The 15,322-nt window shown below is 39.3% G+C and overlaps 1 long non-coding RNA gene across 1 annotated transcript in view; it reads right to left on the reverse strand.

The window, feature by feature from the left end:
- The window catches only part of LOC141573098 (uncharacterized), a 31,678-nt gene extending 16,699 nt beyond the window's left edge, over positions 1–14,979 (reverse strand). The window contains exon 1 of the long non-coding RNA XR_012498660.1: positions 14,918–14,979. This is a non-coding gene — a long non-coding RNA (uncharacterized LOC141573098). The remainder of the gene's footprint in view (positions 1–14,917) is intronic.
- Positions 14,980–15,322: the final 343 nt, after the last annotated feature.

A 15,322-nucleotide genomic window follows, 5' to 3' on the forward strand; every position in this document is an offset into this window, starting at 1 on the left:
TTTATAGGATGGTGGTGGGTCTCCCGAAAGTTGCTCAAATTCTAGCTCCAACGCTTACTATCTGTAACACTGTGGACATGCTACTTCACGTCTAATGTTATCTGTATTTTGCTTACCAGTGTCATCAGTAAATTTTCACATTTTTTCCCCATTAGGAATAATAGACATCATACTATTGTAAACAGATGACTTTTGATTTTTACTTTTTCTCAATTTTAGAAAATTTTCCAAGGATTATTTCAGTTACTGATCTAACAAGATACATCTCGATAGCTGGAGTAAGATTTTGCACCTTGGCTTGACCCAGCTTATCTCTATGTCATGTCTCCCTTTGAGCATAGGTGATCCACACTAAAGAAACGCAGGGTAGGTGTTAAAGAGGAGCCAACATTTACTGATGGACAATGATATGCTCGGCACTCTCCTAGGCAATTTACATTGGTGGTTTCTGTCTGCAAAGGCCTCCAGTGGAGGGAAAATTGGTTCGGCTGGCTGAAATCACTCAGTTAAACTATCTCCATGACTACTGCTCATGGGTTGCTTGTTGATTTGAGGCTAAGGAACCCCACCTACCCTTTCATGTTTGTCTTCATGGTTTAACATCGTACTCAAGAACAGTGCCAGAGAGCTAAGCCAACAAACAAGACCCATAGGGGATGCTGGGCTCACAGCAATATTCACTGTTCAAAAATGACAGCTCTTCAGAGAAGTCCATGGTGGGCAACACCTGGGGAAGACCTCTCGGGCCCAGTCTGGCTCTTTTCGTCACAGATGCCTGACCTTTAAAACCAAGAAACAGACCCATTCCCCCTTTCTCCTTACTCTTCACAGGCAGTCTACTGCCCTTTCATAGCCTTGGGAGTGCATTGGACCAATATAACAAATGTGGCCCAGGAGGGGATTACAATGTGATTTACCCTGGGAGAACGCCACAGTCTGGAGTCCTTCCTGAGCCTGGGACAACTGCAGGACTGTCCCAGAATCCTGCCCCACTGCAGTTTGAAGGCACTTCCCATGCGCCAGTGAGAGGCTGGGCTCCCCACATGCTGTGGCAGGGCAGTCTGTGTTGTGAGAGCAGATAAGAAGTGAGCTGAGAGGGGCCTTTTATCAACTGCTCTGTTCACAGAGGCCAGATGATCTTCAAGGAGTTGCTTAGAGATTTAAAGCACTGATGTGACAAGGATGCTTTGATTTCAATGTTCCAGCCATCTCCCTGCAGCCAGTGTTTATGTAAACTTGAAAAAACCTGCCACTACTGTTCATCGCCCTTGTTTTTCAACCTTAATGGCCATTACATCCGAGGACTAGGAGAAGTCTAGCATCCTTTAAGCCTGGAGTTAGATTCTCCCTTAGACATGGCGTTGGAGCGTTGTGTCCAGCTCTTGAAGGCATGGCGGAGCAGGAGATGGGGCTGCTCTCAGATGGGGTGTTGAAATCACCCCCCAGAGAGCTTTAGCTTGTTTATTTGTTGACAATTATTGTACATGCAAAGTTCTACCTTAAATGACTAGACATCTCTTTTTTGCTTTAATGTATGAATAAAAATTCAAGAATTAGAAGTTGTGGCGTCCTGACTGCCCTCTGTGAAGACTGTAATCTCTTTCCCAACCTCTCCGTCGCCTTTGCTTCCCCTCACTATTCTTTCCGCTCAACCTCAGGTCCTATCTTCTCTCTTTTAGGGCCCCTCTTTTCAATAACAAAGATGGGGCTTTGTGAAGGAGAGAGAACCCCAAGTCCAAACAATAGGAAGGAACATTAAGAATTCAGACTGTTCCCCCAAATCAGGGACATAGGCCTGCCTTCTGGCCAGCTTGAACCGCCTCTCTCCCGTCTTCTATTTCTAAAGGGCCTTGGGTCCCTTCCATCATTTATTTCTCTTCCTCCATCTGTCTGTATCTCTATACCTACTTTTCTATAAGAGCAAGGAGAAAACGAAAGACTTTGGATGGGGGAGAGAGTTGTGTGTGAGAATATAAATTTTGTCTTTTCTTCACTCTCTTTCCCTAACAAGACCAAAAGGATGGAGTCAGTGAGTAACAGTAGACACATCCTGGGTCGTGAGCATCCCAGCCACTTCGAGGACAGTTCTCTGGTGTCTGTTTGCCGCTGAAGCCTGGCCCTGGCATGGTGCCTTGGGCAGCCCTGTCTTCAGGGCTATCATTGGAATGGTATCGAGAGCTGTGAGCACAGCCACCCAGACGAAAGGAACTTGGATCCTGTTCCTGGAAGCCAGAGCGAAGATGCCGGCGGAGCCTTTCCCTTCCTCTCAAGGGCTCAGCCTCTGGCAGGCTTCTTTTCCATCCGTCCAGGAAAGCCAGCTTTCAACAAATAGAGTTTTAAGAGCGTTTATCCTGCTCTTGCATCCAAGAGCTGGCCCTCAGCACAGCTCTTGACTTTTCTCAAAACCAACTCTGCTTGGCTGGGAATATGAACTCCAGAGTTTGGCGTATGGATACTGGCATTTTTCAACTTGCCTGTGTTAAGGAGAAATTCAGGAGCATAGGCAGGTTTTGTGAGACTTGAAACTCTGTAAAATTTTTAGGGGCTGTCTTGAAGAAAAACTATATAGTGTTTTAAAAACAAAATTAGGTACTCAACTTGCTCTTTGCCATATCCCCAAAATGTCCATGACATTTCAAAACCACCAACCTGATGGGAGGTGTGGTGAAGTAGAAGATGGAGTGGAAAGAGAGAGCAGTCTTGCCAACTGGGTTAAAATGTCTTCTTTAGCAACTTGGGAAACAAACAAACAGCATATGACCCTGTGAGCTCATTACCGGTGACCGTCTAAGGCTTAGCAAGGAGACTGTGCAAGTGAGGGGCCTGCAGCTCGTGCTTCATCAGCCTCAATGCAGATTTGCCTCTGTAGGAATATTTTCCTCTGCAGAAAATAGAAACACATCCTTCTCTTCCCCCAACCACATTAGTGGATGTTTCTAAAAATGCTTTTCAAATGACTTTTGAGCAATTTGACAATGTATCAAGAGCCTGAAAATATTCATGTTTTATCCCAATAATTTTATTTTTGGAAATCTAGTCTAAGAAAAGTATCTAGATTATGGGAGAGCTTTATGCACAGAGATGTCTATTGCAGCATTATTTATAATAGCAAAAATTTGGATAAACTGACTAACAACATGGGAATGACTAAGTAAAATATGGTATATTTACCAGGTGGACTATTATGCCATTAGTACCAATTTTTTTTCTTCAAAATGCTTATAATAATCTGGGAAATGCTAATATCCTAATGTTATCAGAAAATAGCAGCACACAAAAATTATATAAACAGTTAATATAAATAGTCAATTGATAGCATTGTCTTTGAGTTTCCATCTCTTTGGAGGTAATTCTTGCATCACACATATCTGCTTAGATGAGCAAAAGGAGGTCCTGAACCCCTTGAATCCTTGGAATCTCCAAAGTTGAGGACCAACGCTGACCACGTTAGAAGAAAGTCTCATTTAAAAAATAGACTCTGACTTTATATATTTTTTTAAAGCTAATTCTTGATGTTGATGGGAATGTGATGAAATCAGCACTTTTATTTATTGCTGATAGGAGAATATTAAACAGATCCAACTTCTTTGAAAATCATTTTGGCAATACCAACTAAAAGCCTTCGACATACGCCTACCCTTTGTATGCATCAGTAATCCCAATTCTGAACATTCTATTCCAAAGAAATTACCAGAAATATAAAGGTATGATGCACAAAGATACCAACTGCAATGCAATATGTAATAGGAAAGCATTACTAACAACTTAAAGATCCAAAAATAGAGAAATTATTTTAAAAAGTCACTGTGTATTTGTAATGCCATATAAACCATTGAAATGGTTAAATTAGATGACAAAGGAAAAAGATAAAACAAAGATAAGGACATACAATAGAGCTAACAAGCGAGGTTAATACAAAAATGGATATTGCAAAATTTATTTTGTTAAACTCGAATATATCCCGGTCCCTGTTCTAAGCTCTTTATGAAGATAAAGCCACTTAATCTGTCCCCACACCATATAGCTGGTAAGTAGTGGGGCCACAGTTCCCTGGGGCTGTAAGTGCCTGCTTTTATCCTCTATGCTCTGCTACTGCAGACATAGGCCTAAGTTTTCTCCAACACTTATTTTGGGTTTAGACTCTTTGTTTTTGTCTTGTTTTTGGGGTGACTTCCACTCCTTCTTCCCAGACATCACTGCTGTAGTGTCTCATCTGTGACATGTGAGTTACAGTCACTAACTGGAACCTACTTTATGTTCACCCATCATGGGCATTTTATTGCAGTGACTAAATAAATGTAGACTGCAACATAAGCTAACACCCTTTTGTACTGAGCGTTGCAGGGAGCAGGTTTCTTTTCACTAGGAACAGGACATGAGTCCACGACTTGGGTCTTTTGGGGCATCTCCACACAAACGCAGCTCTTCCCATCTCTCTCTCCACACACACACACACACACACACACACACACACACACACACACACCCATACACTTGCCAGACACTCAGATCTTTCCTCCGGACTAGGGCTTTTCATTGGGATCCCTCCCCCACCCCATCTCCATTTTCCCTGATGAAGAGTTCGGGCCCCTCACCACCACCCCCCCAAACTAACTGTTGTGCCCTGAGCTACTTTCCAAACTCTACTCCCAGCTCATTTGTCTGATAAACAAACACAGGGTTTAGCCATTGGCGGATAATGATGGTTTATGATAGTGCTTCTCAATTTTATTGTATACAAAGGTCACTTTGGATGTTTGTTTTAAAAAGGTAAATTTCTAGGCCTTTGTCCACAGGGATTCCGATTCTGTAAATCTAGTCCTCATTTTGTTGGTTGTTGATTTAAATCAAAAGATGCATGCATATAGTGTAAAAATGAGATAATACAGAGGTGCTTTGGTTACATTCACGGCAGACAAGATTCAGAGCAACTGTTTTGTCACTGGGCAGAATGTTTTAAAAAATCATTTGAAGGCTTCAGTGAAGAATTACAGATCTGGAAGAAGGAAACTCAGAGAGATGGCCAGTCACTAGGAGTATTTTGCAGCTTCAGAAGAGCTAGCTTAGAGCTGTCATGTTCAGTAGAACTTTTGACCAAGTCATGGGGCTAGGAAACAAAATCAGAGTTTAGGATCTACCACAAAGGCTTTAAAATGGAAACTTAAGGGAACACACAGACAGTAGAACACTGAAGCTCAGGTTCAAACAGCCTCAGTACTTGGATGAAAGTGATGGAGGTGGGTGTGTGTGAATTTCCCTAGCATAGCTGTGTACCGGAAGCAAACAGAAAATCCTTTCTGGAGGAAGATGGCATCATTTTAGACTTTAAATTTGCCCTACAGTTTTTCATATATAACATCCAGCATGCCATAAGAAACAACCAGGCATAGCTGAACAATGCTAGTGAAAACTAAGAGAAATAACTATACTAGAAACAAATCTACAGGTTATCTGGATAATAGAATTATCAGATGTAGAATTTATATCTAAGATAAACAAGCTAATATATACAAGGAAATTAAAGATTAAAAATTTTAAAGATAAGTCCTAGTGTAGCTGCTGAGTGGGAACTATTAGAGAAATTGAATCTATAATTTAAAATAGTCCACAAATGAAACTGAAGAATTCATTTAAGGAAGAAATAAGACCTATCAACCCAGACATTTCTGGTGAAGACAGAATGATGCAAAGTTCCCAATGATTTTATGAGGTTAACATTATCTCAATACCAAAATTGGACCAAAAAAAAAAAAAAAAGTATAGGTCAATCTCACTCTAAAACATGAATGCAAAAATTAGAAATAGATTCTAATTAAATATTAGCAAATTGCATCCGGCAGTAAATAAAAGGATAATACATTCCATCCAAATCGGATTTTCCCCAGGAATGCAAGGTTAGTTTAGCACTCCAAAATCAACTAATATTATAGAATAAAAGAGGGAAACCATATGATTATTTCAACAAGTACAGGGAAAAAAACATTGTATAAGTTCACTACCCTTTCATGATAAGCAACAACAAAACACACACACACAAAATCTCTTAGCAATCTAAGAATAGAAATAAACTACCTTAACATGATAAATGACATGCACCAAAAATTACAGCAAAATCATACTTAAATAGTAAAACGTTGAAAAATTTTTCCCTTGAGATGGAAAGCAGACAAAAAAATACTACTATTCTCACATCTATTCATCATTGTTCTAAGGGTCCAAGCCAGTGTAATAAGCAAGAAAAGGAAATAAAAAGTGAAATGATTTAAAACTGCTATTATTAGCAGATGCTGTACTACTGTGTATAGAAAAATGCAAAATAATCTATAGATTTGGATTAATCAGTGAGTTTAGAAAGGTGGCGGGGTATACAATGTCAAAAGTACAAAATATTACAAAAATCAATTGACTAGATTGTAAGAAAATGAAATATATCACTTACAATAGGATAAAATATAACATCAAATAGCTAACATTATATCTAACGGAAGGTATTCAAGGCTATTAACCAAAAAACTATAAAATATTGAAAGAAATTAGAGAAGACCTAAATAAATGAAACTGTACTATGTTAATGGATTGGAAAACTAAATATTATTAGAAGATCTGAGTACCCACCCAATTGCTCCATAGATTTAATGCATTCCCAAGCAAAATCCCGGTTTTTAAATTTTTTTTTTTTAAATTGTAAGCTAGTTCTAAAGTTCATAAAACTGCAAACAACTAAAGATAGCAAAAACAATCTTGAAGAATAACAAAGCTGGTGCACTTACTCTACTAAATATCAAAACAGTGCAAATGAGAAACAAAAACTCACAGACACAGACAATAGTTTAGTGGTTACCAGAGGGTAAGGGGGGAGGCGGATGGTAGAGGAGGGCAAAGGGGATCAAATATATGGTGATGGAAGGAGAACTGACTCTGGGTGGTGAACACACAATGTGATTTATAGAGGATGTAATACAGAAGTGTATACCTGAAATTTATGTAACTTTACTAATAACTGTCACCCCAATAAATTTAAAAAAAGTGTTGAGTTATTTGTAATCATAAGTAATATGAGTATTACATTAAGACTCCATTTTTTCCCAACTTCCTTTTTATTAAAAGTATATATTATATGTATTTTACATTTTTACTAAAGCTATTTATAAGTATAAATACTATTATACATGTATATATTTTTTCAAAAATTATGTAGTCCGGCTTTATAAATGAAAATAACTATTTTGACAATGATATGTTAGGTGTGAGTTTTTCTCATTCATTTCATTTTGTATTTTATAGACTTTTTTTATTTGAAATTTACTTCTCTTTAGCTGTGGAAAGTTTCCTTGGTTATTTCTTTGATAACTGTGTCCTCTGCATTTATTTATTGTACTTCGTTTTGCACGTCTCTTGGTTGGACATGGACCTCCTGGTTTGATGCTACATGTCTGTCTGTCACCTTCCTCACATTTTTCATCCCTTTGCTTTTTTACTTTTATGTTCTGAGATGTTTTCTAGATTTTCCTCCCAAAGCTTCTATTTTATTTCATCAATCATATCTTAAATTTTCAAAATGACTTTCTGGTACCCTGATCATTCCTTTGCATCGTTTCCTGTTCTTGATTTGTGGATTAAATAACTCCTCAAATCTCACTGAAACTACTGATTAGATTTAAAAATCACTGAATTTGCATTATGTTCATATTCAGTTTCTCTTGGACATTCTCTTTCAAATTGCAGTTTTTCCTAAAATGTCTGAATACCTTCGAGGCTTTGCTGATATTTAAGAGCGTGGTTAGGAAGGTGAATCAGAATTCTCTACACAAGAGGTGGGCTTGTTATTGGCCGGCAGCTCGGTAAGGTGAGCAGTTGGGGAGCTCACTGATTAGTACGCTGACAGCTTCCAAAATGCAGGATGGGGGCTGCTTTACTTTTAAGCACTAACACCATCAGTAGTTGCCTTAGCACACTGCAACTTCTTTCTTTCTTTGAAAAACAAGAAGACCCTTGTCTTTTTGGCTTGGGAGAAATGCTTGCCTGCCTGAGTTTTGTGCAAGGATGGAGGTGTTTACTATTTTGCTTATAGCTCTTTAACTCACCCCCTGGTTCTCAGCCCTGCTTCTTAGTGCCACTCTCAGGCCAGAATTTCTGTGGTTCCCCCGCTTTTGAATTCCCTCTGCTTCAAAAGCCACTGCATTTACTTCTGCCACCTGGAAATGTGTTAAAATCTGTGGCCTGTTGGTTAGTATACTGCTAGTCAAGGTTGGTTCAGGTTTATGCCTTTTTGTTACTTTGCCATCATTTTTCTGAGGGCTCAGGAGATGAAGATGGGGATTTAGTCTGTCATCTTGAAGCAGAATCTTTCAATGTACTTAAGAGGAATTCCTTAAATGCCATGGAAAGTATTAGATTTAAACCGTTTTGAAAAATAAGTAGACTTTGTGTAAAGACAGAGGGTTGTAGAAGACAGACCCAAGAACGCATTTGAGCAGTAGTGTGGAGATGGCACGACCATGTTGTATGGAAAACAATGAGCAGCTCAACTGAGCAGGGTCCCAGCGCTCCAGGGAGACAGTCACAGGAAACAAGACACAAAAAGTAATCTGTATCTAGAGCTTTTAGTTCTGGGTGGAAAAAATGGGCTGTTTTGGGACAAGTAGAAAAGCAATTAAATCAATATTTTAGAAAAATTCATTTGGCAGGACAAAATATGCTTTGGAGGGAGATAGACTGCAGGCAGCAGGCCAGTTAGGAAACAGCCATGATCATCCATTTGTCAAATGAGGGGTGAGGGCAGCAGGAATGGAAAAGTAAGAAGGGACGTAGGCAAATTAGAAATAAGAATCGGTCGTACTTAGTGACCGAGGGGGTAGGGAGGACAAGGTGACTATAAGTTTTCAGGGCTAGATAACTACGGAGACTCAGGGGCATTGATGTAGTTGGAAAATTCATAGGTGCCAACCCTCCTTTCACCTCCTCTCCCCACTGAGAGTAGGTTACCCACAGTAGAATCCTCGTTTCCCAGGCTAGGTCTTTCCAGGTAGTGTTAGCAGTGATGGTGGTGGGCGTGATGGTAGAGATAGTGGTGGTGATGGTGGTGATGATAACATTGAAGGTGGTGGTAGCGGTGGTAGTAATGGTGACAGTGGTGGTGATTGTGGTGGGGTGGGGTGAAACAGTGAGGTGGTAGTGATGGAGGTGGTGCTAGTGGCAGCAGTAATGGTAGTAACTAAGTGGTGGTGGTGGTAATTATGGAGGGGGCGGTGATGGGGCCTCTATGTTTACACTTCACTGTACTCCAAAATTTCTCCTCATAGTTTTTCAAAATTTGAGCAACTGTAACCCAGTAGTTTACTCCAAGTACTCTAGTCAAGTGAAGTCATGCTAAAATCTATCCTCCAAAGATTCCATTGCAAGACGAGACTTTTCTTTCACCCCTTGGTATGTGGGTGAATTGGTATGTGTCACCGCTGACTGACAAGCCGGACTTAGGCCTGATACGCTACATTTCTGCCAGGTTTGTAAGAGAGGAATGGAGAAAGAGAGACTCTTTTTCTATTGAGTAGCCTCCATGTGTCACGTATCCTGCCACCTGGAAGGTCAGCATGACTGCCTCCATTTTATACATGATGAGCCGGAAGCTCAGAGCACTGAAAGTGCCCACGTTTATAAAGTGCATGAGCAGCAAATCTGGAGTGTGAACCCAAGTGTGTTTGACTTCAAAACCGACTTTTTCCTTTGAAACTGTGTGGACTTGCCAAAGACGGAATAAAAGCAACATTGATTGAGCACTAAGGCAGTGACTGTTAGTGGCCACCCGATGCCCATTCTCCCCTTCTTTCTTGATAGAAAAACCCTGGTGTTATTTGGTAGGAAGACGTGTCCCCCCCACCAGACGCAATACCCCGGGCTTCCTGCAGCGAGGTAAGGGCATGTAACAGCAGGTAGGATGAAGGCTGGTGTGGGGCTTCTAGGAAGACTACTTCTAGCTTAAAGTGGATTGTGCCGGGAGGTCCTCCTTTTTGCTCCTCTTGCTGCTCAGAGCATGCATGGAGCCCTGATAACCACCTCAGAAAAGAGGAGATCCTGAAGACAGGATCCATATTCTCGGGTACAGGAGCCTGGGTCCCTGAAGGCTGCCATGCCGTCCTATCAGTTCTGGAATGCCTGCCTCTGGACTCTTACGTGGAAGAGATATCAACGGGTTTTCTTTGAACTACTTTCACATGCATCACGATTCAAGCACCTCAGATATGTGACACACTGCTGCCACTTGGCCATCTGGTTGCCGCTGTTTCAGATGAAGACCCCAGGTTTCAGAAAGCTTACATCATTAACGTAAGATCACATGGCTAGTTAAGTGGATGTCTTGACTTTAGACATGTTGCACTAATAGAATAAAAATCTAAATTTCTTAACATGGCATATAAAACAACCATGATCTAACTATTGCCTTTTTCACCTTCTTTCTGAAGGCCTTGCCTGGAATTCTCTGCCCCTACTTTTCCTCTAGGAAACCACTACTCATCCTTTAAGACCCAGGGTCTTACCTCCTTTGAGATCTTCCCTCAACAGCTGTTTCATGTCCTAGGCCTTCCTTCTGTGCTCCTACTGCTTCGTGCTGTACCTTGTTACGACACCGTGTCACACAGAGCACGGGAATTGTCTACATGCCTGTCACACACTCACTGTCAGCTTCTTTAGGGGCCAGATCTGTCTACCACTGTATTTGCAGCACTAGTTCACTGCCTGGCACAAAAACAAAACAAAAACAAAAACAAAAAAAAATAAAAGGAAATTTTTATTGAATGACTGCCTGAATGAATAAAAGCAGGCAATCACAGTGCATGGTACCTTGTACTGAACTTCAGGGGCTAAATATTACATAATGAGGCTTATGTCTTTAAGTGTCTCCTAAGCCACCTGGGAAGTATATGGACATGTCATCAGAGAGCAACTTTAAACAGGGAACCATAGATCTCATGTCTCCATGGAGACCTTTCAATTCACTCTTTACTCTCATTCTGCGGCCCCTACATCTAAGGAGGACTATGGCATATTTCCAGTTCAAAATATCATTTTGTTAGGGAATGTGACTGCAAAGATTACAAAGTAGATCTGATTCTTGCTTTAATCCTGTAAAGAAATTGAATCAGTTCTGACACAGCATCCTTTTTCAAGACTCTGAAAACTTTTGAATCCATTTTAAACTAGATTGTGATCGACAAACCCACTGGAACATTAGCGAACAGTTAAATACTAATTAGCCAAGTCCCCGCTAATCTCCCAGCTGTCAAAGGCAGAGATAGAGACAAAAGCCTCAATTAAACCTGAGTTGGTCCCTGAGGAGGGAGAGGTCAGAGGGGAGTGTTCAGTCAGCTGTGAGATTACATGAAGAAGTCCCAAGTAATAATCATAAAAAGTATGCAAATCTCCCTTTACTCATTTAAAAAGATATTATATTGACATGAAATCTCCACCTTTTGTCATTCTACTTTCTTCAATCTCCCCATCATTAAGTATCCCACCTTATTTTTATGATAAAGTTCAAAACCTCTTCCCTGATTTTTGGTCCCCAATGAAGATTTCCAGTTGTATTTGCCACGTCCTCCTCCTGGACCTTCTACTCACAGGCTGCACATGCCCTCAGGTACATAAAGCTTGAGAAGATAACTGCAAGATACAAGATGGACAGATACTGTGGTTGTGACTGGTGGGTGGGGGCGGGGGGACTGTGTGCTGAGGAGAGAAGGTAGAGAAAGCTGCCTCCTCAAGACCCAAATTGGTCTACACAAAAAGATTTCAACTCTACTACTATGGGCTATTTCTCTATGTTTACACTTCACTGTACTCCAAAATTTCTCTTCATAGTTTTTCAAAATTTGAGCAATGGTAACCCAGTAGTTTACTCCAAGTACTCTAGTCAAGTGAAGTCATGCTAAAATCTATCCTCCAAAAATTCCATTGCAAGACGAGACTTTTCTTTCACCCCTTGGTATGTGGGTGAATTGGGGTGGAGGTAGGGGTGTCCACAACTTTCATAAAATTCTCACAGGTATTTTAAACCCCCGAAAGTTTGAGAAACATCAAATTAGAAGAGATTACTATGAAGATTTAAAACAGAATATAGACCATTTATATTAGGATCCAGCGTGAGGGGAGGTGGGGGTGGTTGTTAATATGGATCCTTAGACCTCAACCCAGAATTCTTAAATTAGGAAATCTGAGAGGGGGAGCACCAGAATTTACATTTTAAAATGCTCCGAGAAGGTATACTTTAAAATTTGAGATCCACTGGCTTTAAAATGGATCTAGGTCCATTTCAGTGGTATTTTGTAACTTGTGAGTACTTTATATTATAATTACCCATATTTCTGAAATCTGAAAGTTGAATAATTAGCTCCTTGGGTTTTCTGAAAGACAATCACATCATGAGAAATAATTATAATTTTTCTTCCTCCTTTCAATTTTTGTGATTATTTATTTTTCTTCCCTTATTGCATTGGCCATGTTGTTGAACAGGGATTGGCAAACTATGGCTCACAATCTTAATCCAGCTGCCACATATTTTTTACATTTCAAGATAGTTGTTATACAAGCGCCTACATAGTATCCTCTATGTTGCCTCTTAGCAGGCAAAACCTAAAATATTTATTATCTGGCTCTTTACTGAAAAAGTTTGATGATCTCTGCTATAGACTTGGAAATGCACCATCCAGAGCCCCTTTCGGGGAAGGATAAGCTGCTCAGCACAGAGAGAATGACCCCTAATAAACATCTGTACCCCACGGCTTGGCATCTGTATATTGTCATCTGCTTTCAGAGAACCCAACCTTTGAGAGGCTATAATTTTGCATATAACATTAATAATGGTAATAATGAGCATTAGTGTCCTATATCTAACTATGAAAGAAATGTTTCTTGTTGACTGTTAGATAAAATGTGTACTATAAAATTCTTTATCTTATGTCTTCCTTGGTATTTCATCAGGACTTTGTAGTTTATAAGACACAGATCCTACACATGTTTTGTTAGTTTTATACCTAAGTGTTTCTCTTTTTCTCAAGCTATTTAAATGCTATTTAAAATTTTCAGTTTCCAGTTGTTGATTACCAATATAGACATACAATTGATTTTTGCTTGCTGACCTTGTAGCCCGTAATCTTGCTAAACTCACTTATTAGTCCTGGAATCTTTTTTGTGTTGGATTTTGTCAAATGCTTTTTCTACAGTGTGTGATTTTTATTCTTTAGTCAGTTAATACGATAGATTATAATGATTGATTTCTGATTATTGAACCAGCCTTCTATTTCTGTAATAAAACACATTTCTTGTGGCCTGTTAGTCCTTTTATATGGTGCTGGAATTGATTTGATGTTTTCTTAAGGATTTTTATGTCTGTATTCATAAGGGGCATATGTCCTTAGTTTTCTTTTCCCAGGCTATCTTAATCTTATTTGGTATCAAGAGTAATGCTGGCTGTATGAAATGACTTGGGACGTGTTTTCTCCTCTTTTTCTTGTGGAAGATAGTGTGCAGAATTTCTACTATTACTTCTTTCAATCTTTGTTAGAATATACCAATGAAAACGTGTGGGCTGGACCTTTCTTTTTGGGAAGGGTTTAAACTAAATTTTCAATTTCTTTAAGAGATATAGGACTTGCAACAACATTGATGGACCTAGGGGGTATTATGCTAAGTGAAATAAGTCAAATAGAGAAAGACAAATACCATATGATTTCACTTATATATGAAATCTAAAGAACAAAATAAACAACAACAACAAACAGAAACAGACTCATAGCTACAGAGAACAAACTGCTAGTTACCAGATGGGAGGGGCGTTGGGGGCTTGACATTCACTATTCTGAATATCTATTGACTTTCAATGGTTTTCTTTGTTTTTTTTCTTTATTTCTCTGCAGTCTGTAATACCTTATTTCATTACTTTTTAAAAATCTCATCTTATTTTCTTGATTTTAGGTTTTTTTGAAATAGAATTTGCTTCTATTTATTGAAGTAATCTCCCCTTGTCTTCTTCTGAATGTGCCAATTAGTTTTCTGAAATTTTCTTCTGAATCTTACAGTAGATGTGTCCTAGAGTTATGCTTTTCCTCTGAGTCTTTATTACATTGTTCTTTCCCCTTTGTTTTACAGTGCTTTTAAAAAAAATAACCTTATGTTGGTTTTCTTCTCTTGACTCAGTCACTGCCTAGAACAGGGCCTGGCATACTATAGGGGTTCAATGGACATTTGTTTAATGAACGAATCGTGAGGAACTTGAAATCTTTCTAGACAGTGGGTGTGTGAATTGTCCTTGGCCCTGCTTTACCCCGCTTATGTGATGGCCTAATTCCCTTTCCAGATCTACAGGTGCAAGCTAATTGATGTGCATAGTTTCTAATTCCAAAACTTTCAATTCATGTGTCTCTTTTCTACTAAGATGACATTTCTCCTTATGTCTAGTATCTACCTGTCTAGTACCCTCAACTTATTGAAATGCATGAACAAACAGAATTCCCATGGCTATCAACTTCCTTCCTATGTCTGTGCATATCTGTAACGGTTTCTCACGGTGGTTACCGACCTCATGTTCAATGCTCAAATGAAAGCTAGACAGTGCTAAATACAGAGTTACCGACCAACACCATTTTGAGCTAGAATTCCATTTCTAGTATATTTTTGAAGTATTAGAATTTTATTTTAAAATCCAGCCAGAATCTACGGCATTTATTTTGAATGAGGACACATTGCTGTTTTTTTTGTCATATATACTTCATCCTACACCTTCTTATACATGGATATGCCCAAACTACATACCCTGTGCCCTCACTACAGTTGGTAAATGATTTTGGAACAATTTATAAATATTTATTAAAGTAAAATAATAGCAGCTGATGCCAAAAACAGCATCCTGCCTGAGGATACTCACATTTGATGAGCTCTAACATCCTTCTATGCTGACTCATGTTTTCATTTTATTCTAACGCTAACATGTTACTCTCTCCCAAATCATTTCAGAGTTATCAGCTCCTCCCCTTCATGAATTCCCAGTCCAACTAGCAAAGCCGTCTGTGTCCTGTTACACAATCTTTCACGGGGCTGGCTGAGGTCCGAGTCCAGCACAGTCTATTTCTAGTCTGTGGTTCCTCCCCTTGGAATTTTTTCCAATTCTTGAATGTCAAAGAATTTATTTTCAAAATAAAAGCTGATAAACAATGGTACAAAAATGTGTATTTTCCTCCCAAGAAAGATTACTGAAAACTGTCAGAAAAACTCATACACTTCTGATCCATCATCTACTATAATCCTGTTTTACTCACTGACCTCAACAATC

This window comes from Rhinolophus sinicus, linkage group LG09, assembly GCF_036562045.2.
Source record: "Rhinolophus sinicus isolate RSC01 linkage group LG09, ASM3656204v1, whole genome shotgun sequence".
Taxonomy (NCBI): Eukaryota; Metazoa; Chordata; class Mammalia; order Chiroptera; family Rhinolophidae; genus Rhinolophus; species Rhinolophus sinicus.